This window comes from Camelus dromedarius, chromosome 32 (genome assembly GCF_036321535.1).
Source record: "Camelus dromedarius isolate mCamDro1 chromosome 32, mCamDro1.pat, whole genome shotgun sequence".
In the NCBI taxonomy this organism is placed as follows: Eukaryota; Metazoa; Chordata; class Mammalia; order Artiodactyla; family Camelidae; genus Camelus; species Camelus dromedarius.
In genome coordinates, this window is record NC_087467.1 from 6763904 (window position 1) to 6791658 (window position 27755).

A 27755-nucleotide genomic window follows, 5' to 3' on the forward strand; every position below is an offset into this window, starting at 1 on the left:
TCCAGGTAGAAGAACTTTCCAGTGTCCCCCATTTCTTGTTTGTAGGAAAAAATCTTCAGCCTCCTATACCTCCCCTGAGTTCCAAAGGGCAGATTCAAACAGTTACTAATCCTGAAAGTGAGAGAACACAGAAACAAAGGCAAGGCAGTCAAACAATGGTTCAGTGATGGGCAGAGTCCTAATTTGTCCTCAAGGAAGATACATAACAATGTATCTTTGAGTTCTCCTACAGGAGCTAAGCCCCACCCCACCCCTCAGGTGGAGGGTGATAACTTTAGGCTGAGGACAAGATTTCTGGAACACCACCCTGTTACCTCACCACCACCTAATCAGAAGGAAGTCACACACCCCAAATTTGCCTTTAAAACTTCTTCCCCCCAAACCATCATGAAGTTCAGGTCTTTTGAGTTCGAGCCACCCATTCTCCTGGATTGGCCCTTGAGGTAAGCCTTGCTCTGCTCCAGACTCTGATGTTTTGGTTTGTTTGACCTCACTGTGTGTCAGGCACATGAACTTGCTTTTGACAATAATTTTGGTGAGACAGCCAGGAGCCTGTGCCCATGGCAGGTCAGCCCTGGCTCGGGGGCAGCCCCTTCCCTGAATCCCCAGCAGCTGCCAGAGCTCATTGTGTTCTGGGGAACCTGGAGGGTCACTCCTTGACAGGCACCAGCTGCCTCAGCACAAAGCAGTTTGGAGCTGAGAAATGTCCTGACTGAGGGTCCACTTTGGCTTTCGTTTTTGGTGTGAGTTGCTCCAGCTTGTGCGGGCTGGGAATTCTTCCCCTTCCATCTGAGTTCATGCCCTTTCAGGAAATGTGTTTGGATGCCTCTATCTGGGAGTGGGAGTGGAATTTTGGACTGTATCTCCTTTGATTCTTTTTGCATTTGTCAGTCGTAGCTTTGTGTGTATATCAGTACTTGCACTGGCTGGTTGAGATGTCTCTGGTAGCAGAGCTTGCATGTGATGACACCAGCGTATTCTTCCCTATTGCACTGGCTTCACTTACGGCACAATATTGGCTGAGAATCTTCCCTTTTTAGAGCTAGGCAACTGCAACCCTGAGAGACTGTTCTGCGTTGCACTGGTTTGATGTTTGCTTGATACTTGACAACACCAGCCATGACTAATTAAACATGGTTGATCAGAGCTCTGTTCCATCTCGGAGTCCCCTAGGCTGTATTTTACAAAACTGGGAGATCACCAGCTACGCTCCCATGAATGAAAGAAAATGATATTTTATTGTAACACTGCTTGGCCTCAGTCCTCCTTAGGATCTGGAGAACAATGGCCCCTCATGGCTCTTTAAATTATTACACCGTCTCTCAAATAGAACTGTTTTGTTAAAAGGGAAAGGAAAATGGGACGAACTTCCTTATGTGTGGGCTTTTATGCTATTGCATCAAAGTAAATTTTTTTTGGAATTGGTTTGGTTTTTTTTCTTGGGAGTGTGTGTATGTGTGTGAGTGTCTCAGTACATTAGTCCAAACCCTATTCTCTCTTCCTGGTTTTGACCTTCGTTAGAGGGTCCTTGGTAACTTGAACGCTGATTCAAGTCCCTCTGGAAGTGAGGCCTGTGATGTAAGTGAATGATGTCTGTTATTCTCTATTACTGTTATCGATTTAAATTGAATCGGCTATTTAGAAACTGAAGGAACTCTCACCCTAAAAAGGGCCAAGATGGGGCTCTTTTGACATTCCAAAACTGGTTTTTGCACGTGCAGTTAGTGGAAGCTAGCTTTCTGGGAGGAACTTGCATTTCTCTCCCTGGGCCTTTGAGATGTAAATGATCTGCTTGGGCTCTCAGGGACTTTTATCTAATCATCTGTGATCCCTGAGACTGAAGGGAAAAAGAGGCCTTTTTAAATTCAAGCAGGAAACTGTGGGATCTTTGCCTGTGTGTATGTATGTGAGTGTATGTCTGTGTGTACATTATAAATGTGATGTGTCTCTGCCTCCAAATGGTATTGCCAAGATTGGTTTGTGGATGAGCTGTTTAAATGGCTTAAAAGAAATTAAGTGCTTATATAAATTCTCAGAAATATAAACGAAACTGGTCAGAATGAATTTCAGGTTCACATGAGGGCTCACTGCCAGACACATGCACCACCTTGTGTGATCTTTCCTCAACTATGTTCGCAGATGACATGATCTTGAATAGAGAAAATCCTCAGGAGTGTACTAAAAAAACTAATAAACAAGGTCATCAAATTTGCAGAATGCAAGATCAATATACCAAAAATATAAATTGGACATATAATATACTAAAAAATGTGTTTTTAGCACGTGGACTGAATGAATGCAAAGCAGTGTTCACAGTGCTTGGCACTTGGGGCAGGAAGCAAGAAGGATGGGGGCATGTAGTTGAGGAGACTGTGGTGTTTCCCTCTGAACATTCCTGCATTGTTCGAACCTTTTATGAGGAGTATGCATTCATGGATTACTTGTGTGGCAAAAACATCAGTAACTGGTCTCCTCCTCTAAACTTCTTAAAATGCAGTAAAGAAACAAGATTGGCCTTAATTCAGATCATGATAGGGATGAGTTTTTTAAAATGTATTTTTATAAACTTGCAATGCATAATCCAAAAGTGAAATTAAGAAAATAATTTCATTTATAACAGCACCAGAAAATAAAACAGGAATAAACTTAAAGTGCAAGCTTTGAACACTAAAAACTATAAAATATTGTTGAAAGAAATTAAGGAAGACTTAAGTAAATGAAGACAATCCATGTTCATGGGTGGAAGATTTAATATTTTTTAAGATGGCAATACTTACTAATTAATCTACAGATTCAGCACAATCCCATAAAATCCTGAGGGCCTTTTTGGCCTGAATTGACAAGCTGATCTTAAAATTCATATGGAAATGCAAAGGACCCGAATAACCAAAACAATCTTGAAAAAGAAGAACAAAGTTGGAGAACTCACACTTGCCCATTTTAAATTTGCTACAAAGCTACAGTATCAAGAAAGCGTGGTATTGACATAAGAATAGACATACAGACCAATGAAATAGATCTGAGATCCCAGAAATTAACTTTCATATTTATAGTCAATTGATTTTCAGCAAGGGTGCCAAGACAATCAAATGGAGAAAGAACAGGTTTTTTTAAATAGATGGTGCTGAGACAACTGCATACTCACATGCAAAAGACCCCTCACACTACACATAAAAATTAGCTCAGATGGACCCTGGACTTAGTTGATACAGCTAAAACTATAAAACTCTTAGAAAACAATATAGGCATAAACTTTCAAGAATGTGGATTAGAACAAGCATTCTTAGATACGACAACAAAAGTATATGAAACAACAACCACAAAAGATAAAACACACTTAATCAAAATTTAAAATGATTGTGCTTCAAATGATACCACCAAAAAAAAAAAAAATGAAAAGACAACTTACAGGATAGAAGAAAATATTTGCAAATCATGTATCTGACAAGGGACTTAAATCTAAAATATATAAAGAACACTTACCATTCAATAACAAAAAGACAAGTAATTTTAAGGGGAATTTTAAAGGGAAGGATCTGAATAGACATCTCTCCAAAGAAGATACACAAATTAGCAATTAGCAGATGAAAAGGGGCGTCAACATCCCTAATGATCCATCGAGGAAAATGCAAATCGAAACCATAATGAGATACTACTTCACACTCACTAGGATGGCTAGAATTTTTCAAAAAGACAAATTATAACAAGTGTTTTCAAGAACTTTCATACACTGCTGGTGAGAATTTAAGCGCTACAGCTGCTTTGGAATAGTCTGGCCATTCCTCAAAAAGATAAACGCAGAGTTACCATATGACCCAGCAATTCCACTCCTGAGTATGTACCCAGGGAAAATGCGAACATATGTCCACATTAAAACTTACACACAAGTGTTTACAGCTATATTATTTATAACAGACAAAAAGTGGAAATAACCCAAATGCCCATCAACTAATGAATGGATCGATCAAATGTGATAAATTCATATTAATGGGAGATTGCTTGACCATAAAAAGAAAGAATTTATACATGCTATATTTGGCATGGATGACCCTTGAAAATATGGTAAGAGGGAGAAACCAGTCACTAAGACCACACATTATATGATTCCATTTATATGAAATGTTCAAGATAGGCAAATCCATAGAGACAGAAAATACATTAGTGGTCACTGAGGTCTGGAGAGTTGGGAGGAAATGGGGGGTGATTGCTAATGGGTATAGGGTTTCTTTTTGGGGTGATGAAATGTTCCAAAATTGGTTGTGGTGATGGTTACACAACTCTAAATACACCAAAAACTATTGAATTGCACACTTTAAATGGGTGAATTGTGTGGTATGTGAATTATATCCCAATGAGGCTGCTATATTAAAAGAAAATAATTTATCCATTAAAGCATCAGGGCCTGGAGATTTTTTTAGTGCAGTTTTAAATTACAAATTCAATTTTTAAAATTTTTATAGGACTGAGTTATCCTTCATGTTGTGGGTAAGTTTTTTGGCTAGTTTGTGGGTTTTGAGGATTTGACCTATTTCTTGCAGTCTGTCAAATTCATTTGCACAGGGATGTTATTATTGTTTTAAAGTCTGTGAGGTCTACAACTGTTCACTTTTTCATTCCGGATATGGTCATTTCTCTCTTCTTTCTTTTTTTGTTTGTCAGTCTGACTTAAAGTATATCATTTGTCTTGTTTTTTCAAAGGACCACCTTTTGGTTTCATTGATTTTCTCTGTTTATTTTCAATTTCATTAATAACTGATCCTTTTTATTTCTGACCTCCTACTTGCTTTGGGTTTATTTTGCTTCCCCTCCTCCCTAGTCTCTCCCCTAGTTTCTTGTAGGGGAAGCTCAGATGGTTGCTTTAAGACATTTCTTATTTTGTAATATAAGTATTTAATGCAGTAAATTAGCTACATCCCACAAATTTTGGTATGTTATATATTAATTTTCTTTCATTTTAATACATTTTCTAATTTCCTTTGAGATTTCCTTTTAAAAAGTATATTGTTTCTTTCCTAGTGTTTGGAATTTTTTTCAGTTATCTTTCTGTTACTGATTTCTAGTTTAATTTCATTATAGTCAGAAAGCATATTTTGTATGATTTCAATCCTTTTAAATTTTTTAAGGTTTGCTTCATGACTCATGATACAGTCTATCTTGAATGCTCCCTGTGTGCTTGAAACGAATGTGTGCAATGTTCCATAAATACCAATCAATTCAAGTTAGTTGATGGTGTTGTTCAGTTCTGTCCTTGCCAATTTTCTGTCTACTATTTCTACACATTACACAGTGCTGCAACTTCCCAGTATAACTGTGGAAATGTGGACTCCTTATCTGCTCTTACATTTTGCTTACAATTTTTTGCTTCTTACATTTTGAAGCTCTAATCTCAAGTGTCTATACATTTAGAAATGTTATGCCTTCTAGGTGAGCTGACTCTTCTATCAATCTGTATTGTCTCTCTTTAACTCTGCTAATTTCTTAGCTCTGAAGCTTACTTTGATATTAATATAGTCACTCTTGCTTTGGCTTTGGCTTTGGCTTGTTAAGAGTTTCCATGGAATAGCTTTTCTCACACTTCTTCTTTTTACCCTACCTGTATCCTGGTATGTGAGGTGAGTTTCTCATAGACAGCATGTATGTGGGTCATTTTTTAAAAAATCCATTCTGCGCATGTCTGTCTTGAATTGATGTGTTTACTTCATTTACATTTAATGCCATTGTTGATATGTATGAATCTAGGCCTCCCGTTTTATTGTTTTCTATTTTTCGTTTCTCTGATACCCCTTTCCTACCTTTGTTTAGGTTACTTAATTTTTTTTAAGTATTCCATTTTAAGCTATTGAATATGTTTTTGACATGATCTCGTCATATAAGTTTTTCAGTGTTGGGAGAGACAATTCTCTTTGAGTTTCTTGTTCTCCTACAGCTCCTGCTATGGAGCCAAGACAGCAAAGTTCTGACCATTGTTTCGCCTGGGCCACTTCTCAGCAATGGGTGGAGGCCCAAAGCACAGAGGACGCAGGCTGGAAGGCGGTGGCCTGTGCAGAGGAAGAAAGAATTCGCTGGGCAACGCACCAGACGCGGGGAGGAAGAAGTGGCGTGCTCAGGTATAGGCCCTGGAGGAAGGGAGAAAAGAAGCTGACATTGTTTCCTTCCCGCTGCTCCCACTGTCCCCCGCGGGCTAGCCTCCATCACCCACCGCCCGACCCCGTGCTCCCTGAGTTCCTGGCCGGGGGATAACGTGGTGTCCTGGTGTTAGGGACATGTCGCTGTATCCCCTGACTCGCCTGCATGTTAGACTCCCTGGTCCATGTCCTCAGGGAGAGTCAAGGCTCCAGAATTCAAACGATGGGGTTTTGGCGAAGTTGGCTGAGGGGAAGGAAATCCTAAGTGGCCCTGTGGGCCGGTTCTCTGTGCTATTGTGGCTTCCAGAGCTGGAAGGATGCTAAGAACCGACGTGCCCTGAGTCTGCGCTTCCCCGCAGGTGCGTGTCAGAGGGGATTCTCCATCCGGGATCGCTGCATGTACAGAAGTGCTAGAGGTACGTGTAGACTGCAACCTCCCCTCTATCCTTTCCTCCCTAAACCATCCCTGGTGGTCCAGCAGAAACAAAAAAGAATTCTAGCAGGAGGAGGAATCAGTTTTAAAGATTTAATGGCCGCCATACTAGGCAGAGGCATTTCCTAGTATAACAGCGCCACCTGCTGGACAAGCTACCTACTACACTTTTTGTTTTCGTTTTTGAGAAAGGCGTTTCCAAGTTCTTGTTGAAAGTGCACGCTTGACCTATGGGTGGCATGTTCCTCTTTGGCCTGACACCCCGTCTTGGAGGGTATCAACGCAGACTCAATGACTAGCAAGGTGGAAAGAGCCCAATAGGCCTCTCTGTTCAAAAGGAAACGGCATATTCAAGAGCCTCTTGGCCTGGCCCTCTTGGCATCTCAGCATTACATAAAAAAGGGGCAGTAACCCCTCTAGGGGAAACAGTACCCCCCACCACTGCCCCCTAAAGCAAAGCCACTGACCTCATGGGGTCCTGGCTTCACAAAGATTCCTCTAAATTCCTGGGCTTGGTGCACTGGTAGTTTAGCCACGTTGATGGCGTCTTCAGCACTGTTGCAGCTGCTTAGCTCCGTCAAACAGAAAGTGACCGCGATTGTTCTCTCCCCTGAGTCTGTTGTTGCCCATGGCCCGCCATCTTGCCTGCTATGGGGAGGACTCTGGATTGGCAGATTAGACACCCCTCTGGGGTCAGCAAACCATGGGAATATATCACCACTGTTGATGGAATAGTTGTGTCACTGATGCAGATGTACTTGGTAAGGATTCTCTCATGAGACGACTGGCATCAAACTGCTGATCAGGCCTTCACTGCCCAGATCAGAGCCATCACCAGCCGGGTCCACTTGCAGGTTTCTGGCTGCCTGGAGCTCAGGCAGGGAAATACAGGCTTACCTCTGAGGTATCTCAGGCTCCCTTCCAGACAACTGCAATAAGGCAAGCCACAGGAATTTTGGGGTTTCCCAGTGCATATAAAAGTTATGTTTACACTATACCATAGTATATTACATGTGCAGTAGCATTATGTTTAAAAAAAGCTATGCACTTACCTTAATTAAAAAATACTTTATTGGTTTAAAAAAATGCTAACCATCATCTGATCCACAAAGTTGCCACAAACCTTCAATTTGTAAAAACGGAAACCAAACAATCAAACAAAACCCCGCCGCAATATCTGCGAAGGGCAATCAAAGGAGGTATGCCCATGCTGGAGAATAAGAGAAGTGAATCACTGCTGATGCTGGGGTGGCTTCGAATTCTGCTCTCTTCCCCAGTACGCCTGCTGTGTACTTCTCAGAGCCTTCAGATAGCTGCTCCATGCCTGCTGTCTGCGGGGGTGGGGGGAGTTGTATTCGGCGGGACAGACAGGATGGAGGTGCTGACTCCAGCTCACTGAGAACTGGAGCTGAGGGAAGGCTTTGAACAGGTGGCGGTGGGAGAAAGGGCGTTCCCGGGGAAGCCCCAGCACCAAGGCAAAGGCACAGAGCTGGGAACACAGGACAGGCTCTGGGGACAAGACCATCTGGCGGGGTCCTGAGCCCTGAAGGAGAGCAGAGAGAGAGAAATCTGGCTGGAGGGCTTGGCTGGAGTGCACGGGACCCGGCTGGGTAGCCATGACGGAGTGCCACTGAGGGGGCATCAGTTGAGATGGGAGCTGTGCTTCCAGCCCCATAAATGCTGTTCCTTCCATCTGGAACACTCTTTCTTCTGCACTTCACTGGGCAACTCTTTCCTGCCCTTCAGATCTTAACTGAAATCTCACTTCCTCAGGAAGCCTACCTGACCAGTTCCCACAGAATTCTGTACTTTTCCCTCCTGGTCTTTTATCATGTGGAAAGTTGCTGATTAATCTTTTGCAGTTGTTTAATTCACACTTGTTTCCCCTGTTGGACTGTGAGAAAACAAGGGCAGCAGCCACATAGATCTCATTCATTGCTAAGGTCGGTCAGTCAGTCAGTCAGCAAACGTGGAGGGAGAACCTGCTCTGTGCCCACCATTGTGCTGGGCTCCAGCATTCCCAAGGACAAGGTGTGGACCCGCGGTTGTTTGCCCACTGCCTGCACAAATGCTGAGACCAGTGTTAACCAGATGCCAGCCCAAAGGTGGGTCTGGCTGAATGTGTGTGTAGCAGAGGGAGGAAGGGCTGGTGGCAGAGAGGCCAGGCCAGTGGCTGCTATAATAGCCCAAAGGAGGTCCCAACCTACTAGGTAGTCAGGGCCTGAGGGGCAGGGCTGGACTCAAAAGTGGATACAGACAATTCCTGGACCGTTTTGAGACCCTAAGAACTGGGGACCTTCTGACGTTTGCCAGCCTCCTGCAGGTTCCCTGGGCTGGGCTGCCCCATGCTCTTCCAGCAACCCCTCTCTGGGGAACCATCAGGGCTGAGTATCTTCTGTGCCCACCAGAGCCAAGGACCCCTGTCATCACTTGCCTCCGCAGATGAGGCAAGACCCTGGAGAGCCTTGAGACTCGCTCTGCAGCCACCTTCTCAGGGAAGCCAGGGAGCCAGGACAGCCTCCAACTCTCGACCCCAGCCTGTCTGCTTTGAAGCCCCCTGACCTCTAGGGGGCCCCTGTGCTCCTCAGAGACCACCCTGGGGGCGGGGAGATCTGGGTGGGAGGCCCCCTCAGCCAGTTCCTTTATCATCCTCCATCTTCCACACCTGAGTTCCTCGACCAGTAGCCTTGCAACGGGGGAGTCCATCCAGCTGCGCCCCATACAGCCTCCTCCCGCCGCCTCCCCTGCGCAGCGCCCGCCTGCAGGGCGACCGCCTGGGGCTCCCATTACAGGCTCCTCACGGGGAGTTGAGCCCGTGGGGAGGACCCCCGCCAAATACCCTGTGCCAGCCGGCCCCAGATCTAACTTCAAGGGCCCTGGATGTGGCCCCTGATCCCCCGAGACACGGTGGGCAGGTAGGGAGAAGGGCTCTCCCTCTCTCTCAGGATCAGGGACTCTCAACCTCCCTGGAGCCTCGGGTCCTTATTGAAAAGAGGGATTTAGCCTCGACAAACCCGCCCTACTGCATCCATAGGTATTTCCGCCAGATGGCGCTCTGCTCACAGATTCTGGCACCTTCATCTTAACATCTCTGGCTGGAGTCACCTCTGGTGAGGAAGACCGCGAAACGAGAGACTTGCCTAAGTGTGTCTAACCCATAGCTTTCCAGACCTATGTAACTGGAGCATCCATTTTCTACAGGACACCATTTAAGATTCCTTGGCATCCAGACTGGGAAACTCCTCGGTGACCCTTTTTCCATTTTAGCCTTGTAAGGTTGTTGGGTCCTTCCCTCCTAATCTCCTCTGTGCACTTGCACTGCCTCTTCCAGCCCTAAGTGCGCGCTCCCAGGGGTCTGTGCACGGGCTGCACTGAGCCTGAACCATTGTGGCCTCCCCAGGAGTCTAGAACAGCTGCTCATTTTTAAGTTAAGGCTAAACCTCCTTCCCCAGGATAAATGGGGGCTGAGGAGTCCAATTTCCATAAGAGCAGGGCATAGTGTATGCCATTGGGGTTGGGTAAACGCATTTCTCCAGGAAATACTGTGTGCCAGGCACTGGCTGTGTGATCACTTTGGGCACGTTTTCTGCTCTAAGGTCTTACTACTTTGGTAAGTGCATTATTGAGCCAGGAAGGACACTGGCTTGCCCTGCTCTGGCTCACCATTTCTGTAGATCAACCACACCTGGGGCCTTAGCCCCAGCACCTCCCACCTCAGGCGGCCCAGGGCAGGGAGCTGGGCCAGGCTGAGGAAGGTCAAATAGTGACCCACAGAGGCTGGAGCTTGGGAGCAGAGGTGATGGGTGACTGCCGTCCTGGGGTCTGCCCCAAGCCCTCCCATGCCCTACGCCCCAGTCAGTCTCTCTCACTGAAGTCCTGCTAAATTGACATCTTTCACAAAAGGTGATTTCTCCACAAGCTCTGACTCCTCGCTCCTCACTGCTAAAAATAGGTGGAGAGCCGTGAAAACCCCACATCATGAGGTTTTAGAGGTGATTCTAGTCATTCTGGTAGATATTTGCTCTAAAGACCTGCAATGTCTCTTGGTAATTAAAGCCGGGTGTTTGCTGGCAAATTCATTCCTTTCAGAAGCAAATTATTTCACAGACTCCAATAAAACAAATGACTTATTCCCAGTGGGTCCAGAAGCGTTGAGAAGTGTTACTACAAAGCTGTGATGATCCCCACCATGGGAATCCAAAGTCCTGGTTAAGCTGACAAGCAACCTGCAACTGGAGGAGGGAGGCGGGCTGCCCAAGCCTCTCCCACGCATCAGGAAGGGTGATGGGGCTGAGGGGTTAACTAAGAGCCTTGGGCCTTGCTGAGGATGTGGCCCCTGTGGGCCAGGCTGTGGAGTAACCAAATTGTTTGGTCTTTTCATCTGAGGTTTCCCGAACTGTCAGGGAAAATGTGTGCTTTAATAGAAACTGTGAATTGTTTAGATCACATCCTTTGGGATTATCTGATTCTGGCCTTTTATTGCCAAGTGCTGTTTTGTAACACTGTAGATGACTGATAACAATGCAAAGTGATTCTTGTCTAAAGACATACAAGTGAATTTTCTCTGCTGGAGGAACAACCTCCCCCCGCCGCACCACTCCCCTTCTCAACCCAACCGTGGGCGGAAAAGCCAATTTTAGATTCATTGGCAGGTTTATTTCAATATTATAATAATATTCACCCCCTATGCCGCGGGTTATGCCTCGGGCATTAGTGCTCACAGAACCCCGGGGCAAAGGAGGGACTGTCACCGCGCTCTTCCCACTCGGGGTGCCCACCTCTGCGGGGGCTCTCCGGCCGGGGGAGGGGGTCCCCCGCGGGGGCGTGCGGGTGTTTGGTGGGGAGGATACGGGCGCGCGGGCCAGACTGTCCGCAGTGGCAGGTCGTGCCGTGTGGGCCTGGGGGTTTTCCAGGTGCCACACGGTGACCAAAGCACAGAGGCGAGCGCACGGGGTCAGAGGTGGTGTCGACCCCTCACCCACCCAGCCCGCTTAGAAACGCGGACCACACCCCTGCCCTGGACCACATCTTCTGACCTAGGCCTTTCCCTTCATCAGGCTGGGCCCCTGGGGCGGCGCACCCCTGCACTGTGACTCTGAGCTGGGGAGTGAGGCACTGGTTGATAGTGGTGTGCGCCAGGCTTGTTAAGGAGTCCGGGTGAGGGACCTCCAGCGCCTGGGACTCCCAGGTGTTCTCATCCCAGGACCCGCCCTGCGCCCGGTAGATCTCGCGAGATCAGGCTTCCCGGGAAGATCAGGCTTCCCGGGAAGCGCCGTGGAGGTAGCGGGGCCTCTGGCTGGTTTGCGCCTTTCTCCGACCCTCCTCGACCCTGAGTGCGTTCCAGGCCGTGGTCTGCCTGCTCCTCCTTCAGGACCCGCGCTCACAGCACCCCCGGCACCGCACACGCTGTGGGCTCCATCTGCGGGCTCCGGTTTGCCTCCCTGGGAAGCCCCACGCTCCACTCCGCCCCCTCCAGGCCCCGACCCTGGCCCTCAGGTGTGCGGCGTGCTGTTCAGAAGAGGAGCCCATTTCCTGACGGAGGCGCTTGGGTGGAGAAGCCAAGCCAGCTCTCCCATCGCAGGGTGCTGGCCATGGCACTGGGTCCAAAGAGAGAGCAAGGCGTTGAGGCTGTTCTTCAGGGGAAAGGCTCCAGGAGTAGCCAGCCACGTCTAATGGGACGAATTGGAACCCTTCACTGCGGCTGGGAGGGACAACCGGCCCCGAGAATGTGGGTGAGTGAGCTTTTTTTTTTTTTTTTTTTTTTTTTTTGCATGTTTGTGAGAGAGGGATAGTGTGTGTACTTGCATTGTGGGTTTCTTTCTTCTGTGGTCTTTTTCTCCTGAAACTTAACTGCGTAACAGGCCTAGCTCTTCCTGGGTCAGAGCGTTTAGGATGGGTCGCCAAAGGCATTTTAGGACCAGCTGTAACCTCTGTACTCGTTAATATGCCTTGGGTTCTGAGAGCGCCGTTTTCCCCCTTGGGACCAGCTTGTGCTGTTAAGAAGGAGATTGGCTGCCTTCTTGAAGTTGAAGGAGTTGATGACGGCCAACGCTGACCACCAGGTGTTGTCATTTCCTCTGCCAGCCTGACAAACCTTATCTTCTTCCTTCCCTTCCCATCCCTCTTCCCTTCCCTCTTCCCTTCCTTTTCTTTTCTTTCTTTCTAGGGAGGTACTGGGGATTAAACCCAGGGCCTATTGCATGCTAAGCATGTGCTCTACCACTGAGCTGGTAACCTCGCCCGATAAGCTGTACTTTATGATTTGGGAATCTGACAGTGTGTCTGGTTGCTGCAGCGTTTGGCCTTTCCAAATACAGCCTTGGTGCCCCTGGGGCCGGTGCAGGGGTCCTGGGGCCCTGGGCATCCTGGAAGGTGATATACTCCCAATACTCATGTGTGTAGTTCTCTCCCCTGACCGGGCCTTGCATGTTCCTGCCCTTGCACCTCCTTTGGGACAGACCCTGGTCCCTCGTTGCTGGGCCTCGGGGAAGAGCCACAATTGCAGTGTGACCCTGACCACTGGGCTGGGGGAAGCTTTGATAAATGCTGTGAGCCAGACTCTGACCTGTGGAGTCTGGGTACAGGCACCCAAGTGCCTTGTCAACCAGTTGTCTGTTGCCAGTGTCCTGTCCTCAACTTCTTGCTTTGAGATACCAGATGGAGAGGTCTTAACATGGTTGTGGCAAAATCGCTTTGACATGGTCTCCTGAGACTGAGCAGGTGTGAGTGGAAATGTCTTACTCTAACACTTTGACATAAATATCTCAAGGATCCAAATGAGCCCAGCGTCTCAGCTTCTACAACGTACAAATGTCTGTGTGTCCTGGGTTTCATCCCCTTTGAAATTTTAAAAGTCATTACCTACGAAGATAATGCTCTGTAGATATCCTGAAATGTAACTTTTTTTGCTTTCGGGGAGGTAAGAAGAGGCTATTGGATGGAAGAAATTGACTCCACTGTTAGGAAACAGATGACTGAGGATCTAATCCTAATAGTATGTGCAAAATAACATGTTTCTGAGAGAAGTGAAAACAAACATTCTCTACGTTTACTGAATATTGATTTCTGAGTCTCTGGAGTCTGAGGAACCTGAGTTTTACAGGAACATTGAGAAATCCAAGGCTAATTTTTTTTTTCCAAGAAAACTACCTCCTTTTCATTCCTTTTACTCTTCCCCATTTACCTTGAGAACCACATCAGAAAATGCAGTCATTTTTGCTTTAACCACCAAACAATTTAGAAAACTCAAGAGGAAAAGTAAAATCTATTGGATTTACTCAGTGTTTTAGTCTTTCTGTTCTTTCCTTATTGATGTTCCAAGCTTCTTTTATTTTTTGGTAACAGCTTTATTGAGATATAATTCACCTAATACAATTTTCTCATTTCAAGTGTACAATTCAGTAGTTTTTAGTATATTAACAGAGTTGCACAACCATCATCACAATTTTAGAACCTTTTTTTCACCCCAGAAAGAAACCCCCTACTCTTTAGCCATCACCCCCCCCCCAAGTCCTAGGCAACCACTAATTTAGTTTTTCCTCTCTGTAGATTTGCCTATTCTGGGGATTTCATAGAAATGGAATCTTGCAGTATATAGTGTTTTCTGATTGTCTTCTTTCATTTTATATATTTTTAAGGTTCATTCATGTTGTGGCATGTATCAGTACTTCATTCCTTTTTACTGCCAAATAATATTCCTTTGTGTGGATATACTACATTTGATTTAACCATTCATCAGTTAACAGACATTTGGGTTGTTTCTACTTTTGACTGTTATGAACAATGCAGCTATGAACATTGATGTACACATGTTTTGTGGGACATTTTTGGGGGGGATATACCTAGGAGTGAAATTGCTGGGTCATATGGTAACTCTGTGTTTAATTTTTTAAGTACCTGCCAAACTGTTTTTCAAAGTAGTTTGACCATTTTACATTCCCACCAACAATGTATGAGGGTTCCAGTTTCTCCGCATCATCAACACTTGTTATTGTCTGTCTTCTTTATAATAGTCGTGCTGGTGAGTGTGGAGTAGTATCTCATTGTGGTTTTACTTTGCATTTCTCTGATGACTAATGATGTTGACCCTCTTTATGTCTGATTATTGGCCATTTGCATATGCTCTCCAGAGAAATGCTTATTCAGATCCTTTGCCCGTTTAAAGTTTTTATTTTATTTATTATTAATTATTATTTAAAAATTCTTCCCCTTAACAGAGGCATTGGGGATTGAACCCAGGATCTTGTGACTACCAAGCACACACTCTATCACTGAGCTATGCCCTGACCTCACTCTTGGCCATTTTTTTAAATGCGTATATATATATTTTTTACTGAAGTATAGTCAGTTTACAATGTTGTGTCAATTTCTGGTGTACAGCATAATGCTTCAGTCATACATGAACGTACATATATTCCTTTCCATAGTCTTTTTCACCATAAGTTACTACAAGATACTAAGTACAGTTCCCTGTGCTGTACAGTGCGAACTTGTTTATCCTTTGCCCATTTTTGACTGTTGTTTTTTTAATGACTGAATTGTAAGAGTTCTTTATATATTATAAATACAAGTCCGTTGTCAGATATGTAATTTGAAAATCTTTCCCCATTATGTGCGTTGTCTTTTCACTTTCTTGATGGTATCTTTTGAAGTATGAAAGTTTAAAATTTTTATGAAATCCAATGTATCTATTTTTTTCCTTTGGTTTTTACGCTTTTGGTGTCATATTTAAGAAACCACTGCCAAATCCAAGGTTACAAAGATTTACTCCTGTGTTTTCTTCTGAGTTTCATATCGTTAGCTCTTAAATTTAGGACTTTGATCTTTTTAAGCTAATTTTTGTATGTGATATAAAGTAGGGATTAAGTTTCCTTCTTTTATCATTTACTTTCTATTTTAAGTCCTCCCTTTAGCCATTATTTTAGAGTAGTTCTCCTGGAAACAGATTCTCTTAGTTTTTCTTCATCTGAGATTGTCTTAATTTACCCTTCATTCCTAAAGGATATTTTCACTGGGTATGGACATGTTGACAGTTCTTTTAGCACTTGAAAAATACTGTACAGCTTCCTCTGGCCTCTGTGATCTCTGGTGAGAAATCCACTGTCACTTGAATTACTTTTCCTTTATGGGTAAGGTGTCATTTTTCTCTTATTGATAAAGAATTTTTTTTTTTTGTCTTTAGTTTGCAGAATTTGTATTATGATGTTTTGGTTTGGCTTTCTTTGGGCTTATCCTGTTGGAGATTTGCTCAGCTTCTTAAATCTGTAGACATATCTTTTGTCAAATTTGGGACATTTTCAGCTATAATTTGTTTGAATACCTTTTCAGTCCTGTACTTTTTCTCATCTCCTTCTGAGACTCCAGTGACATAAATATTTGATCTGTTGTTTAGTCCCACAGGTCTGTAAGAGTGTGTTGTTATTTTTTTTAGCCTATTTTTTTCTCTGTTGTTCAGATTGGATAATGATTCTATTGTTCTTTTAAAAATTGCTTACATGTTTGTTTACTTTTTACATAGATGTGTAATTTGTAATAGTCTGTGTTTATAATTAAGGTTATACTATATAAATAAGTATAATTATTATTATAATAATTGTTATTTGCCTATAGACCTCATCCCACTCGAATAATTAATCTCAGTGTTAGGTGCCTACTTGCCCTTTGGGGCTGTGTCACCTTGAAACACGATCCTCTCACTGACACACTCCCACCTTCACTACTCATACGTTGTTGGTGGAAATGCAAAATGGAAGACAGTCTGGCAGTTTCTCATAAACTTAAACATCCTCTTATCACACCATCTAGCAGTTAGTATTTACGCCAAGAGTTGAAAACTCATGTCCACAAATGTCCACCCGCAGATGTTTATAGCAGCTTTATTCATAATTGCCAAAACTTGCAAGCAACAAAGATGTCCTTTAGTAGGTGAATGGATACATAAACTGTGGTATGTCCAGACGATGGAATATTATTTGGTGCTACAAATAAATGACACCACCCTGATAATGTAGGATAATTTCCCCATCTCAGGGTCAGCTGATTAGCAAGTTTACATCCATCTGCAGACTTAATTCTCCTTTGCAAAGTAACCTAACATGCTCACAGGTTCCAGGGATGAGAACACGGCCATCTTTGGGAGCCATTATTCTGCCCACAATTAGCCCCACAATTATCCCCACAATTATCCCCCCCATTGCCTGCTTTTGGCCGTGTCTTGGGCCCTTTCCCTTTGCTCAGCTGTTCTCTGTCCACACTGCCCTGCTAGTCTGTTAACTTGCTGACCTTGTTCCTGTCCCAAGGCCTGTGCCCTCGCTGCTCCCCAACCTGGAACATCACCCACTTGCCCCATGGCTTCTCTCTCGTACCTTTCAGGCTCTGGTCACCTATTCCTTCTTAGGTAGGATGTCCACCTGCTATATAATGGCTCCTTCCGCCCTGTCACTGTGTCAACTGTTTAGTCTTCTTCAAGGCACGTTGTTTATTTTGCTTCACTTGTTTTCATCTCTCTCCACCCTCCCTCCTCTTGTCAGCTCTATGAAGGCAGGGACTTTGGCATTCTGAGTCCTAGAATGGTGTGGGATGTAGCGGAGGCTCAGTGTATATTTGGTGAATTAAGAAACAAATAAATGACGATCATCTGCAAGTAATGAGAAGAAATTTTTCTCGATAACTTTTTTTGCCTCCTTTGTGTTTCATGTCCTAATGTAGTACCAGAACTTCCTGAAAATTGTTTAGTGGTAACGATGATGTCAGGCATCCTTCTTTTGTTTGATTTGAATAACAGTCTGTAGGGTTTTTATCGTTAAATATAATTTGCCTCTTGGTTTGAAAAAATATGTTAAAAGTACAAGAGAACTTAAAAAAAAGAAACATGTTAAACATGCTTTTGCAACAAGTGTCTACTGGTAATACTTTATCAAATATCTACTGGTCCAATACATTCGTAGATTTTCTATTAAACCTTAGATAAATTTTGAGACGATCCCAACTTAGCTGAAGTGCATTGTTCTTTTACTGTAATGTTGAATTCCCCGTCTATGCTGTGTCTAGGAATTTGAGTCTGCAGTCATGAGGGTGATTGGCTGGGACTTTGCTTTCCTCCCTTTTGGTCCCCTGTTTAGCTCTTGATCCCCAAAGCTGCCTGTGGACTGTGGGTCCGCCTTCCCTGGACGGCCACGCACTTAGAGTGCAGGAAGGAGTCAGGCGGTCTGGGCCGAGTAACAGCTGCCGTGCTGAGGAATAAATACTGTCTGGTTTCTTTTCACTTTTTGCAGTTGTAAATATTTCTTTGCTAGAGTCAGATCAAGTCGTGTGTTGGTCTGGATGGGAGGACTGGATCCTCTTCCAGCTGCCCAGCGCACAGGGCCCCTGGGCTGGCCTGGCGCACGGCTAGGTGTCACTGCCCCCACCATGGGCACCAGCCCTACGGAAGCAAATGATGAGAGAGGCGGAGGGAAAACTCCTCTGTGCAGGCCCTCTCTGTCAGGGTGTCATTCCCCCCTGCCATGAGGCAGGCATTTTAGAGATGACCAGACAGAGGCCCCAAGAGATGAAGGGCCTTGCCAAAGGTCCCTCAGCTGATAAATGGCCCGCTTTGGATTTGAACCTGTGATTTTCTACTTCAAAGCCTGTGCTCTTCCTGCAGCGCCACTGTCTCCTTTCACAGCTGACCCTCTCCCTTTGGCCATTCAAATGGCACAGTGATGGAGACCCTGGCCTCTCCCTCTCCCCTCTCCCGACAGGATGTGCGGTACAGTATTGCCCACTGTCTTGAAATCTGGCAAAGGCCCAGAGCCGAGGACAGGAAGTCAAGATTCTTCCCAGACTATTGAGACAGGAGCTGAATCCATCAGGGCAGCCCCTCCACACAGGCTAATGGGGGCAGGGGCAGTTTTGAGGAACGTCACCCTCTCCCCGTCCCAAGTGTGTCCCCCTTGGGTAGAATGGGGTGCCTGCCTGGAGGGGAGCCTGGCCCTGTGCACCCTGCTCATTTGCTTTGGTGGTGGGCTTGCTGGGGTTCCCTCCAACACCGGACAACAGAGAGAGAGTGTGTGGGGAGTGTTGCCTGGGGAGGGGTCCCTAGTTCCTAAGAGTGAAGGAGCAAGATGGCAAAGGAACCCACCACCTGGAAGCTGGCTTCAGAGGCCATTCCCCTCCCCCTCAACACTTGAGGGGAGGTGCAGGGGGAACAAGGTGAATTTGATCAGGGGATCCCCCACCCACGCTGCCTCCCCCAAAACAGTATGGGGAGGAGGACAGCAAGGAGTGAGCGCTGACTCCAGCCCAGGACTGTCAGAAGGGGGCAGATGGAGGTGGCTGAAAAGTTGTGAAACTGAGCCAAGGTGTTTTTTTGTTTTTTTTAATGAAGCATACCTGGTTTACAATGTTGTGTTAATTTCTGGTGTACAGCATAGTGATTCAAACATATATATATATTCCTTTTCATATTCTCTTTCATTATAGGCCATTACAAGGAACTGAATACAGTTCCCTGTGCTGTACAGTAGGACCTTGTTGTTCATCTGTTGTATATATAGTAGTTTGTATCTGCTAAACCCAAGCTCCCAGTTTATCCCTCCACCCACCCCTTTCCCCCTCTGGTAACCGTAAGTTTGTTTTCTATGTCTGTGAGTCTGTTTCTGTTTGGATCAAGGTCTTCTTAAGTGAACTGCCTCCGAATGGAGGAGGCCTCCAAGAAGATGCCAAGGGAACAAGCAAAAGCATTTCAGGTGAAGGCTCCTCAGTAAATTGGTTGCACACTGCTGACTCTGCTGAACAAACTGACTCTTCCGTGTGGACAATGAGTGTTTTAAGTGTCTGCAGAGATAGAAATGAGGAAATATGAAAAAGGGGGCAGTAAAGGTAGGGAAAGCAGATGAAGGCAAAGTAGTGTCCCCCCAACCCCAGTTCCTACCAAGGGTCCTGCGGTGGCTGGAGGACGATCACAAATGATGCTCCAGGCTGCTTGGTGGCTGGGACAGAAGGGACACCATCCGTGTTCGTGCAGCATCACAGAGCGAGCGCTCACAGCTGTTCAGGGAGAGAGACTGGAGGGAGGTACGAGTGCAGATCTTGATAAAGAGAGTGTTGGGTGGCAGGGTGAGCAGTGTTCTGGGGATGGTGATTGGGGGTGGCTTTCTTAACACCCATTGCACCCTAAAGGATTAGTGTAAACCCCTCAATGCATTCTCATCCCCCACCTCAGTGACTGCTGAGTAATGGGTAAGTGTCCCAAGCCAGGCAGTGAGCTGTGAGAGACATGCTGGTGAGGGTGAGGTTCTAGAAAAGGGTTTTTGGCACTAAGAAGAGATGGCCTTTCTCCCTCTGAATATGATCTCCAGTCGTGATGCCTGGAGCTGCTGCAGCCACCTTGGCCCCAACCATGGGATGAGGCTACCAAGGAGAACAGGAAGGTAGGCCAGAGAACTACAGTAGCGCTTCCCTCTGGACCTCTGCTGTGTGAGATGATACATCTCCTTGTTTTTAAGGCCCTTGAGTAAGGGGTTTATGTTACTTGGAGCTGAAAGCATGGAGTCTTTCCATTAATAAACATGGACTGTCTCTCCATTTTGGGGGGTCTTAGTTGTACTTTGTAATTGTCAGTATAAATGTCTTGAATGTATTTCATTAAATTTATTCCTATTTTATGGTTTTGTTGCTGCTGGATGTATTTATCATTACTATGGCTCTTTGTTCCTTTTTGTAGATCTGAATGTCTATCTGCTACCATTTCAGTATGAAGAACTTTTTAGCATTTCTTATAACGCAGGACAGTTGGCAACAGGCTCTCAGGTTTCATTTATGTGAAAATGTCTATTTTGCCTTCAATTTTTTTTGTTTATTTACTTTTTGTTTATTTACAGTTTTTGTTTATTTACTTTTTAAGGCATGCAGTTCAGTGGGTTTAGTATACACACCAAGTTGTATGTCATATCCACTATCCAATTCCAGAACATTTTTATAATCTCAGAATAAACCCATACCCATTTCCAGTCATCCCTCATTCCCTCTTCCCCAAGGCCTTGCCAACCACTAATCTGTTTTCTGTCTCTATGCCTAATGCCTAATCTGAACGTTTCACATAAATGGAATCATAAAATAAAGGTTCTAGTGTGTCTGGCTTCTTTCATGCGGCACATTTTCAAGTTGCAGCGTGCACTGTAGCAGGCATTAGTAAGTACTTCATTCCTTTTTTTTTTTTTTAAAGACTTTTTAAAGAGCCGTTTTTAGGTTCACAACAAAATTGAGAGGGAGGTAGAGAGATTTCGCACATACCCCACTTCCCCCCAGCCCTGCACAGCCTCCACCATTACCAGCGTCACTCAGCTGAGTGGGACGGTTGTTATCAAGGGGGATTCTACATTGACAAGCCAGAATCAAAGGCCGCAGTTTCCCTTAGGGCTCACTGTTGGTGGTGTACACCCCGCGGGTTAGGACAAATGTGTAAGGACATGCATCCATCATTATGGTATCGTACAGAGCGTTTCCACTGCCCTAAGAATTTTCTGTGCTCTATTTATTCCTCTCCCCTGACCCTCCTGGCAACTACTGATCTTTTTATTGTCTCCATAATTTTGATTTTCCAGAATGTCATAAAGTTGGACTCTTACAGGAGGTAGCTTTTTCAGATTGGCTCTTTGCACCTAGTAGTATGCATTTAAGTTTCCTCCATGCCTTATGACTTGATAGCTCTCTTTTTTTTAAGGGCTGAATAACGTTCCATCGTCTGAATGTATCACAGTTTATCCATTCACCTTGGTTGCTTCCAAAGTTTGGCAATTATGAATAGAGCTACTGTAAACATCTGTGTGGAGGTTTTTATGTGGTCAAAAGTTTTCAGATCCTTTGGGTAAATATCAAAGGAGAATGGTTGCTGAATGGTGTCATAAGAGTATGTTTACTTTTATAAGAAACTGCCAAACTGTCTTCCAAAGTGGCTGTACCATTTCACATTCCCACCAGCCGTGTATGAGAGTTCCTGTTACTCTATATCCTCACCAGGATTTGGTACATTCCTTTTTGGGTGTGTGGTAAAACACACAAAAATTTTACCATTTTAACTGTACAGTAATATTAAGTATATTCACATTGTTGTGAAAATACCCATTAAACAGCAACTCCCCTTTCCCCTCCTCCCCCCAGCCCCTGGAAACCACAATTCTATTTTCTATTTCAGTGAATGTGACTACTTCAGATATATAAGTGAAAACAGGATGTTTGTCTTTCTGTTGCTGGCATATTTCACTTAGCAGAATGCCCTCAAGGTTCATCCATGTTGTAGCATGTGTCAGGATTTCCTTCCTTTTAAGGCTGAGTAATAATCCATTGTGTGATGTGTGTGTGTGTGTGCGTGCGTGTGTATATCACATTTTGTTTATCAATCCATGGACATTTGTGTTGCTTCTACCTTGTGGCTATTGTGAATAGTGCTGCTATAAACATGGGTGTGCAAATATCCCTTGGAGACCCTGCTTTCAGTTCGTTTGGATATATACCCATAAATGGGGTTGCTGGATCATATGGTAGTTCTGTTTTTAATTTTTTTTTAATTTTTTGAGGAATCTCCATACTGTTTTCCATAATGGTTGCACAATTTTATAATCCCACCAACAATGCACAAGTTCCAACTTCTCCACACCCCTGCCAACACTTCTTTTTTTTATGCTGAGGGTTTTTCTTTTCCCTTTTATTAATTCATTCATCTGACAAATATTTACTGAACATCAGCCATGGGCAAAACTTCTGGGCAAAAGCTCTATTTGGTGGTCACTGTACATGCTACAGAAGAAGTAGAGATAACAGGGTTCAGTGTGTACAGAGTCAAAGTGGTACCTTGGAATGTACATATGTTATGTCTTTTTGATATTGCCCATACTAATGGATGTGAGGTGATGTCAGTGTGGTTTTGATGTGCACTCCCTGCTGATTAGTGATGCTGAGCATCTTTTCATATGCTTGTCGGCCATTTGTGTACCATCTTTGGAGAAATATCTATTAAATTTTGTGCCCGTTTTTTAGTTAGGTTGTTTTTTTTTTTTTATTATTAATTTGTAGGATTTCTCTATGTATTCTGGATATCAACCCCCTTTTTCAGATGTGCTTTGCAAATACTTTCTCATGTTCCATAATTTGCCTTTCACTCTTTTGATTTTGTCCTTTGACCCACAAAAATTTTTAAGTTTAATGTAGCCTTATTTGTCTGTGTTTTTTTTGTTGTTGTTGCTTGTGCTTTCGGTGCCACATCCAAGAAATCGCTGCCAAGTCCAACGTCGTGAAGCCTTTCCCCTTTGTTTCCTTCTAGGAGTTCTACATCTTTAGGTCTAAGTGTGTACGTGCTCTCACTAGGGCTTCAGCACTGTGCTGGAAAAAGTGAGAAGAACCTGTAAACTCGCCTTGTTCCTGATCTTAGAGGAAGCATTTTTGGTCTTTCACCCTTGAGTGTGGTGACAGCTGTGGGCTTTTCATATATGGTCTTTATTATGTTGCAATAATTTCTATTTTTAGTTTGTTAATTTTTTTTTTATCATGAAAGGATGTTCAATCTTGTCATATGCTTTTCTGCATCCGTTGAGATAATCACGTGGTTCTCACCCTTCATTCTGTTAATACAGTGTATCGCATTAATTGATTTTAATAGATGGAGCCATTCTAGCGTTCCAGGAATAAATCTCACTTGGTCATGGCGTATAATCCTTTAAAAAGTTCTGTTGAATTCTGGTTGCTTATATTTTGTTAAGAATTTTGCATCAATATTCATCAGGGATTTTGGTCTGTAGCTCTATTATGATTCACTGAAATTGTAGCTCAATTTGGGAAATATTACCATTACCATTCTTATTGGCCATTTGTGTATCTTCTTTGGAGCAATGTCTATTCAAATCCTTTGCCCATTATTTAATTGGATTAGTTGTCTTTTTCATTGTTGAGTTGTAAGAGCTTTACATATTCTGGATATATGAATTTAAAGTATAAATATATGAATATATATAATAAAAATTTTAACAATTTTAAGTCTTTTGATTCACCAACGTGTGATTTTTTTTTTTTTAGGTCCTACTTATTTTCTAAGTTTTCAATAATAAGTCCTGCACTTTTTTGTTAAATTTATTTCTGAGTATTTATTTCTTTTTGATACTATTTTTAAGTGAATTGTTTTCTTAATTTTATTTTTACATTGTTTATTGCTATGGCATCAAAATACAACTGGTTTTTGAGTATTGATCTTGTATCTTGCAACCGCGGTGAGCTCATTTATTATTTCTAATGTTTTTGGTGGACTCCTTAGAATGTTCTGTATACAGGATGGTATCATCTGCATACAAAGATGGTTTTATTTCTTCCCTTTCAGTCTGGATGCTTTTTCTTGCTTTAATGCCTTGGCTAGAACCTCCAGTGCAATGGGGAATAGACATAGCAAGAGTGAACATCTTTGTTGTTTGTTCTCCTGATCTCAGGGGGAAAGTATCCAGCCTTTCACCATTAAATATCATGTTACCTGTGGATTTTTCATAGAGGCCCTTTGTTAGATGGAGAAAGTTCCCTTCTATTCCCAGTTTGTTGAGTGTTTTTTATCACAGAAGGGTGTTGGATTTTATCAAATGCCTTTATTGAATCTATTGAAATGATCATGTGGGTTTTGTCCTTTATTCTATTAATACAGTGTATTACATCAGTTTCACATGTTGAACTAACCTTGCATTCATAGGATAAATCCCACTTTATCATGGTGTTTAATTCTTTTAATATGCTGCTGGGTTTGGTTTACTAGTATTTTGTTGAAGATATTTTCATCTATAATCATCAGGGATATGGGTCTTTAGGTCTTTTTTCCTTTCCTTTTCTTGTGATATCTTTGTCTGGCTTTCATATCAGGGTAACGCTAGTCCCATAGAATGAATTGAGGTGTTCTTTCCTTTTTTTTTTTTTTTTTTTAATGGGAGAGTTTGTGAAGAATTGGTATTAATCCTTCTTTAAATGTTTGGTGGATGTGCTGATTTAAATAGTGTTTCCCCCAAATTTGTGTGTACTCAGAACTTCAGAATGGAACCTAATTTTGAAATAAGGTCTGTCTTACCTCCTTCTAAGTATAAAGTGCAGTACTTGATTATGAAGACTTTTTCTTTGTTTAAAAAAAAAGTCATTTTATTACATTATTTTTACAATTACAGATTCTTTATCAAACTGTGCCAGCTAATGAGATAATTTTTTTCTGCAAACCATATTATTTATTACAGTAAAATAGAAAGAAATAAAAATTATTGGCTTACTCTTTCAACAGATATATATTATCAATGTTTCAAGCACTGTACTTGTCACTGAATTCTATCAATGAGTCGTGGTTTGGGTGTTTATATAGCTTATCATTTAGTGGTAAGGTAGGAATTAAATAAGTAAACCCCCAAATAGTTAAATGATCAAACATTTTGTTAAGAGCTACAAAGGACAAGATGAGGTAGTGAGTAAAAGGGACACCTACTTGGAATTGGGTGGCCAGGGAAGGGGCCTTTATTCTAAGACATGAGTAATAAGTGGAAGACAGCTGGGATGTAGGACTTCTTAGGAAAATGAGGGCACACTCATGTGAAAGAGAGCTTGGTCTGTTGGAGGAACTGAAAGACCAAGGTGGCTGGATCGTAATGATCAAAAAGGAAAGAAGCTGAGGGAGGGAAATAATAGGCTTTTCTGTAGATGATGCACAATTGTCATGGATTTCTTTGAAGGAATATTAATTTATTTAAGTTATAAATTTTATAAAAATCTAGTTCTTAAGTTTTAAGATTTGGCTTATAATTTTTCTTTTCCTTTTTCTATTTATAAGTCTACCAAAATTTAGCAGTCTTTTTAAGGGGCTTTTGGATGATGTTTGTTTCATTTACAAACTTAAATACCTTCTAAATATTTAAAATGTCATTTGATAAATTTAATATACTTCACTTTAATTAAATTATATAGTTGACTTACAATACTATATTAGTTTCCAGTGTAAAACATAGTGATTCAAAAATTTTATAGCTTATACTCATTTTAAATTTTTAAAATATTGGCTGTATCCCCTGAACTGTGCAATATATCCTTGCAGCTTATCTACTTGATATGCAGTACTTTATACCTCTTAATCCCCTACCCTATCTTGCCCCTCTCATCCTTCCTCCCTGTACTGGTAACCACTAGTTTGTTCTCTATATCTGTGAGTCTGTTTCTGTTATATTCATTTGTTTGCTTTATTTTTTAGATTCCACATATAAGTGATAAAATACAGTATTTGTCTTTTTCTGTCTGACTTATTGCACTAAGCACAATACCCTCCCAGGTTCATCTGTGTTGTTGCAAATGGCAAAAGTTTATTCTTTTTTTTATAGCTGAGTAGTATTCCATTACATGTGCGCGCGTGTGTGTGCACACACACATACTGCTGCGGTACATATATATACCACATCTTCTTTATCCATTAATCTGCTGATGGACACTTAGGTTGTTTCCATATCTTGGCTATTGTAAGTAACGCTACTGTGAATTAGTGTTTTCATTTTCTTTGGATTAGATTGCCTACCCCCAGTTTACTTAGTTCTTCTGGGGTTTTAACTTGTTCCTTTGTTTGGACCATGTTCCTGTTGTCTCATTTTACCTAACTTGCTGTTTTTATTGCTGTGTATCTGTTATGTTGGTTTTTTCCCCAACCTTGGAGAGGTGGCCTTTTGTAGGAGACGTCCTCCTCTGTGTCCCAGCACCGCACTCCCCCACCATCACCAGAGCTAGGGCTGCCCCCTATACGGGCTGCGCGGTTCTTCTTTGTGGTGGACTGACTACCGTGGGCGTGGCTGGTAAGCATGGTGGGCCCCGAGTTCAGTTGGCTGCCAGGCCCTGCCTTGTTTGGAGGCTGCCAGCTCCTGGTGGGTAGGGCTGGGTCATGAGGTGGCTGGCTGCTGCATCCTGTGGGTCCTGTGGCTAGTGCTGGCCCATTGGTGGGCTGACCTGGGTTCTGGGGTGGGTGGTTGTGGGGCCGGGGTTCCAGGATCTAGTGTTGGTCTTTTGGTAGGTGGGCCAGTTACTGACATGGCTAGCTGCAGGGTCAAGGGTGTCTCAAAGCTGGTGCTGGCCTGCTGGTAAGTGGGGCTGGGCCCGTCGGGTCCTGGGGCTGGGGTCAGCCTGCTACTGGGTGGGGCTGGGGCCTAGAGGGACCAGAGGCTAGTGCCTGCTCACTTGTGGGCAGAGCAGGTCCTGGGGGTCTCTGGCATTCCAGTACTAGTGCTGGTGCACTGGTGTGTGGGGCCAGGCAGGTCCTGGGGCAACTGTGGGCTCAGGGGACCTTAGAGTAGCCTGCCTACTTGCAGGTGGGGTTGTGTCCCTGCCTGGCTGGTTGCTTGGCCTGGGGCATCCCAGTACTAGTGCTTACAGGCTGGTAGGTGGGGCTGGGTCCCCATGATAATAACCGAGAGGTAGGACTCCAGAATGGTGCTTGCTGGCACCAGTGTCCACGTGGTAACAAGCTCCCAAAAAGGGGTGCCGCCAATTCTGTGTCTGCAGAATGAGCTCTCGTTGCCTCCTGCCTCACCGGGAGACTCTCCAAGATCAGCAGGTGGGTCTGAGTCAGGCCTTTCAAAGTACTGCATCTTCTCTGGGTCCCAGAGCATGTGAGTTTGTGTGTGCCCTTGAAGAGTGCAGTCTATTTCCCACAGCCCTCCTGGACTCCCGAAAGCAGACCCCACTGGCCTTTAGAGCCAAACTTTCTGGTGGCTCATCTTTCCGGTGCAGGACCCTCAGGCTGGGGAGTCCGATGTGGGGCTTGGACCCACCGCTTCTCGGGAGCCTCTGCAATTGTGATGATCCTCCCCCTCGGGGGTCGCCCACCCGGGGCTCTGGGTCTTGACTATGCTTTGTCTCCACCCCTTCTACCCATTTTGTTGCAGTTCCTTTTTTATGTTTTTACTTGTAGAAGATCTGTTTTTGTTTTTTTTTTTGTAGGTGCTGATCTTTCTTATCAATAAATGCTCTGTAAAGAGCTGTAATTTTGGTGTGCCCAAGGGAGGAGGTGAGCTCAGGGTCTTCTTGCTCTGCTGTCTTGGCCAAGCCCCTGCCACTCAGCTCTCTTTCTCTTTCTCAACCTTCTCTATCCATGGTTCAGTCCGAAACATTTTTATTGACTTGAGTCCAAATTCACAGACCCTTTTTTATATTGTGTCCAACTTGATATTAATCTC

The 27755-nt window shown here is 43.8% G+C and overlaps 1 long non-coding RNA gene across 1 annotated transcript in view; it reads left to right on the forward strand.

The window, feature by feature from the left end:
* Positions 1-5877: 5877 nt before the first annotated feature.
* LOC105086857 (uncharacterized) overlaps positions 5878-27755 on the forward strand; it is a 40819-nt gene continuing 18941 nt past the window's right edge. Inside the window, exons 1-2 of the long non-coding RNA XR_004132323.2 lie at positions 5878-6107; positions 6433-6541. This is a non-coding gene — a long non-coding RNA (uncharacterized LOC105086857). The remainder of the gene's footprint in view (positions 6108-6432; positions 6542-27755) is intronic.